Here is a 6,430-nt window from a genome sequence, read left to right on the forward strand (position 1 = left end):
TAGGTATTACAACTAGATGAGCATTGTTTTTGTTGGTATCGTCCAAACTAAAAGTTTAAACCATTATGCAATTACTCAAAAATTAAGCATGTGAATGTGTGTCTGTATCTGTGTGTGTGCGTGTACGTATGTATGTGTGTATATGTATAGCTATGTATGTGTTTATGTATGTATGTATGTATGTGTGTGTATGTATGTGTATGTTTATAAATACTCACACTGCTAAATAACATTATTATTATTATTATAATATACTGTAATTATACTCACACACATACCAATACATACATACATACACATAGTTGAATATTTCTATATATTTGTACACACATGCCCATATAAATATACTTATTTAGACTGTCTCTATTAACCGCATATTTAAATGTATATATAGCTATATATACACACATAATTATTATATAATTACATGTGTTATATAATGTGTTATCATTATATAAAATATTATTATATATACCGTTTGTTTTAGGCTTGTGCATGTTTGAGACAAATAAAAATCAAATCAAATTAAGTCATGAGAAATAATGGCACAAGATTTTTTTGCTAGTAATGACAAGAAGAATCTTGTCCCACTGGCAGATTTTCCTACTTATTTCAAGTGAAAATTTACTTGAAACAGGCGAAAATTGTCAAATAAGTTATTTTTCTGGTGATGACTGTAAATGTTGAAATAACAGTAAAACCACATTCATTGATGAAATGACATAAGAGATGGAAAGGGGGGATGGCAGTTTTACAGGGGGGGGGGGGGGGGGGGATTTGGATCGTTTTTATTTCGGGGGGGGGGGGGGGGTGATTTGGACCGTTTTACGGCGCCGCCATGATGGATCTGCCCGTCCGCGTGACGTCATCACGTACATCAAAGAGATCGTTTTTTCATGTTGGGCGGGGCCTCTGACGTAATTAGTTCAGCGCTCACCAAGGTTACCAACGTTCTCACAACATTCCATAGTGGATTGAACCTTCAAGACGCTACCTGTTGCAAGACTCTCTGGTGAAAACCACGTCTAACGACTCGGAAAACACTTAGAAAACGCTACAGAAATTCAAACTTACATTTACTGACACATTTCAAACCGTATATCTTGAATTCTTCAAGACACGACCTGTTGCAAGACTCTCTGTTGGAAACCACGTCTACGACTTGGAAAACACCTCAGAAAACGCTTCAGAACTTCAAACTTACATTTACTGACACATTCCCTACCGTGTTGATCGCAGAAATGCCTTTTAACGGAGGTCCAAGACCCAGACAGGGACTTGTGAGCTCTCCCAGGGATGGAGCTCAGTCCCAGGTCTCAGAAGAACTCCACCAACTCCAAAGGGGGTTAGAAGAGTGCAAAAGAGACCATGATTTCCAGACCAAATACAGGAACAAACTGGTGTGTGAACTTGTTGGTCGCAAAGAGGAAATAGAAAGTATCTTGTCGATCAACCAGAAAATGTACTCAAACACAGTTGACCTGAGAGAGCAACTCCAGCAGCTGCAGGAGGAAAATAAAGCTCTCCACGAGGAAAACAAGAATCTGGAAGAGTACAACATGGAGATCAGTCTCCAGCAGAAGCAAGAACAGGAAAAATCCTGGGTCCGGGTGGAGGAGGCTCTGGCAGAACTGACAAGTAAAAGGCAAGGGTTCGAGGAAAGAGGGGTCAAGGTTGAAAAGGAGAAAATGAACCTGGAAGAACTCAAAAGACAGACTGAAGAAATAAAACTAGAATACGAGAAGGAAAAAATGGATCTGAAAGAGCAGAAGGAAAGCTTGCAAAGAGAAGAAAAAATAGTGATGGAGGGCAAGAAAAAACAGGAGATGGAGATGGAAGTGTTGCAAGCAGCAAAGCTTGATCTGGAGGAGAAGAGGTCAGACCTGCAACTGTTGCAGTGCAACATTGATGTGGAGAAAGATGAGATGAAGCAAATGAAGGAACATGCTGTAAACTTGCAGAATGAGAAGAACAAGCTGCAGGGAGAGATCAAGAGTTTAATGGAGCAAAAAAGAAAGAAATGGAAACGGGTCAGAAGGACCTGGAAATGGAAAAGACACAAATCTGTGATACCGAAATAAAAACAGACAAAGACTGTGCACAACTCAAGAGAGAGGTGGAAAGTGTGGAGGAAAAGGAAGATGAAGCAGCACAGGAGAAAGACTTGGAAGAGGAGGATGAGAAACTGCAGCTGGAGACACAATTAGAAGAGAAAGAGAGAATCCTGGAGGAGGAGGAGGAGGAGGAGGAGGAGGAGGAGGAGGAGGAAGAGGAAGATGATGATGATGATGATGATGAGGAGGAGGAGGAGGAGGAGGAGGAGGAGGAGGAGGAGGAGGAGGAGGAGGAGAAGGAGGAGGAGGAGGTGGAAGATGATGATGATGATGAGGAGGAGGAGGAGGAGGAGGAGGAGGAGGAGGAGGAGAGGATTGTTAAAAAGGAGAAAAAGAAGAGATGTTTCTTAAAGATCTTCAAGAAACAAAGGGGAGATGAGGAAAGAAGAGATGAAAAAGTACAGAAAAAATGGAATGACATCAAAGAAAAAGATGAAGAGCATCCTAAAGAAATGGAAAGTGGAGAGAACAAAAAGAAGGAAAAGGTGGTGAAGAAGAAAAGTTGGTTCAGCCGGATTTTCAAAAAGTCGAGCAGAGAGAAAGCTGCTGGAAACCAGTAGCTCAGCGACTTCACCTCCTCTCCTCCTCCTCTCCAAATTCTTCTCCCCAACATCTCTTCTCTTCCCGTCTTCATCCTCTCATTTCCAGATGGCTTTATTGCAGGAGGACAATAAAGCCCTCCAAGAGAAAAACAAGTCAACAGACAGGAAACGGAGCCGCTGAACTTCACCTTCAGAGGCTCTTCTGATGCTTCTTGCTTCAGCAGCAAGAAGCAAGAAAAAGCACAATTAAAGCTGCAAGCAGCGATGAACGGGCCCTCGCACTCATGGCCACCGTACCCCATAAGCATATCAGAAATTACACCACCCACGACTTTCTATGTCAAATCATTCAAAAGTTATAGCAGAAAATAGGGACAACCAATCAGAAGAAGGGGAGGGGCTAATTTTCACCAATTATGGTCAAGGACTCAATACCGAGTCCGATGACACCACCCACGACTCTTTATGTCAAACCATTCAAAAGTTATGGCAGAGAAAAGTTTTCTAGGGGGCGCTGTTGAGCTGTTAGGCCACGCCCATTAATGCAAACCATGAAATATCAAATTTATCGCCAGGCCTGGCTTGCATGCAAAATTTGGTGACTTTTTGGGCACGTTTAGGGGGGCAAAAAGAAGAATAAAGAAAAAGAAAGAAAGAAAGAAAGAAAGAAAGAAAGAAAGAAAGAAAGAAAGAAAGAAAGAAAGAAAGAAAGAAAGAAAGAAAGAAAGAAAGAAAGAAAGAAAGAAAGAAAGAAAGAAAGAAATCCTACAGATACAATAGGGCCTTCGCACTGTAAGTGCTCGGGCCCTAACAAGTGCAAAGAGCAACAGCAGAGCTACGTCCGGATGCTCTTCGTGGACTACAGTTCTGCATTTAACACAATAATCCCAGACATCCTCATCACAAAACTGACCACCATCGGCCTGCCCCCTCTCACATGTCACTGGAGTAAAAACTTTCTCACCAACCGACCCCAGACTGTGAGACTCGGCCCCCACCGGTCCTCCACCCGCATGCTGAGCACCGGCTCTCCACAGGGCTATGGGCTGAGCCCCCTCCTGTACAGCCTGTACACCAATGACTGCAGTCCGACCCATAACAACAACCTGATCCACTGGGCGGTGCCCCTCACCCTTCTTCTCTTCTCCATTTCCATTTTTATGTATTATAAGTACCTCATAGCTATCATTTTTGTCCATCGTTCCTGTAGTTTCCTGTGCTGGCCCCCTTTTTTCTCTTTTGTGCATGTTTGCAGGCCGGAGCTTCAGGAGCTGCGTGCTGGCCTGCGGTCCCCCCCTCTGGTCATCCCGTTGCTGCTTCCACCTGCCTGCCCCCCCCTCTGGTCATCCTGCTGCTGCTTCCACATGCCTGCTGTGTGCTGTTGACGTCCCCGACTCCCACCAGTCTGGCCTTCGGCAGGAGGGTCCCCCCTTATGAGCCTGGTCCTGCTCAAGGTTTCTTCCCTCCTAAAGGGGATTTTTTCCTTGCCACTGTTTGGCTTAAGGTTTTTCTCCCACTATGGGAGTTTTTACCTGCCATTGTTTATGTAATAATTGCTCGGGGGTTTATGTTCATGTTCTTGTCTCTGGAAAGATCCTAGAGACAACTTTTGTTGTATTAGACGCTATACAGATAAAATTGAATTGAATTGAATTGAATTGAATTGAATTGAATTGAATTGAATTGAATTGAATTGAATTGAATTGAATACTGCTTATCCATGGAGAGCCTGCTGACATACTGTATTACAGTCTGTAAATTAAGATATCAAGTGTTAAAGTATGAAATTCTTTGTATTGTTGTTTTGTTTTCTCATCATATCTTGAATTGTTATTTTTTACATGTACAAAATAAATCAAATCGAATTTAAAAAAATCTAATACTTTTTCCGGCCTATCTGTGCAATATTCCACCACATGTGTAGTAATATGTTAATCTGTAGATAGGATCTCAGGTCTTGATTTGACTATTTAAAAATGCACCTTAGCCTTTTAATATTATTTATATTTCTTGAATCTGTTTGCACTGTCTTGCACTGGAAAGGTGATGCTGCTTTTAATCTCACTGTAGCCATGTATAATGGCAATAAAGTATTCTATTCTATTCTATTCTATTCTATTCTATTCTATTCTAACACACAGATGCTTAAGTGTGTTTAAGAGAAGCACTGAGTGGCTTCAGTGGATAAGAGACAGACAAGAAAATAATGTCAAAATAAAATAAAAAGTAAAAATAATGGTGTGAATGACCATATTGTTCTATATGTATTATATGAATCTTAAAGCTACCTTGCATTGTTTTTCTAGTGCAGGAACACCAATTCACATACATTATATCAGGCAGTATTTAAAAAAAAAACTCCACCATGTATAGTCATAAAAAACAAATCCCACTCCAGGGAAAAAAGGAAGATAACTCTGAAATTAATTTGTTCACAGGTATTGTTGGAGTCACAATAAAAGTGCTCTACTCTCAACCTGCAAGGTGATGGTGCCTAACACACAGTAGCAAGAAAAATATGTCAAACGTTTGGAATGAACTGGTTTTCTTCACTAATTTATAATCAAATTTAATCAGTCTTTCATCTGAGTCTCAATTTTAGACAATCACAATGTGCATTACATGATAGCACACAAAAACAATTGAGCACCCGTTAAACATTCACAGTGCTGTTGGAAAAAGTAAGCGGCCCCTTGGAGTCAGAAACCTGTGGTTACTGCACAGCAGTAACAGGGGAAACACTAAAGGTATTTAGCAGCTAGTTGTAGGGTGGAGTTCAACAAGAGGGTTCGTCCAATGTAAAGAATCAGTCCAAACTGTAAAAGAGGTGCAAACCGGTATTCTGTCAATTTCTGCTACCTGCCGAGAAATGCTACTTTGTGGCTCTGCGCATGCGCACAGTCGATTTTCAAAGTTTGATTGCCACGCTAAATCGATAATATGGGATGATGAGTATTTGATCTTTCAAAAATACACTACCCATTACATGAATCGCATTACACTTTGTGAACATTATATGATAAAGAAGAAAAAAAACAATTCTATCGGTTTATTTGATATTCATTCAGTCGTTCGCCTTTATTTAGCCAGGCAGGTCATTAATAACACATTTTTATTTACAATGACGGCCTGGCAAGAGACAAGGACCACTTGGGGGGAAAAGAAGTGGGCTAGGGAGTAAAACAGTAAGATTGTTGCTCAGCAAAAGTATAAAAACCATTAGGTAGCATTTTTTTTGGCAAAGCAGCAAAAAATGGCAGAACACCGGATCAATGTGTCCAAACGGTCCAAACCTAATATTATAGATCCATGGTCCAAACACAGTAGTTTTTTTTTTTTAGAAACTTTATTGAAAGGTCAGACGTTACAATTAGTGAAAACACATTCAGGTGTTCCCAAGGCAGGTAGTAATGTACATGTCCAATTACAACAGTAATAATAAACAACAATTAAACAAATGTAGTACATATAATGGCATGACGTTATTAATAGAAAAGACTACAACAGCTGAGTGAATTGAGCATGACGAATAATACAGCATTAGAAATCCAGAAAGGGTAACAAGGGAACATAAAACTGACCCTAATGTGACATATTTTAAAATGCTTTAACCTAAAGTGCAACAGACTGAATAAAATAAATAATAAACAGACATAATGAAATAAAAGGAACTTATATAAATAAGTAATTAAATTAGTAAAGTAATAAAACTACTAAGGAAAAAAAGCAGCTTTTATAAGGGGGAATTCAGACTGATTTTATTCAATTCAGTAG

Source organism: Cololabis saira, chromosome 4, assembly GCF_033807715.1.
Source record: "Cololabis saira isolate AMF1-May2022 chromosome 4, fColSai1.1, whole genome shotgun sequence".
NCBI classification, from domain to species: Eukaryota; Metazoa; Chordata; class Actinopteri; order Beloniformes; family Belonidae; genus Cololabis; species Cololabis saira.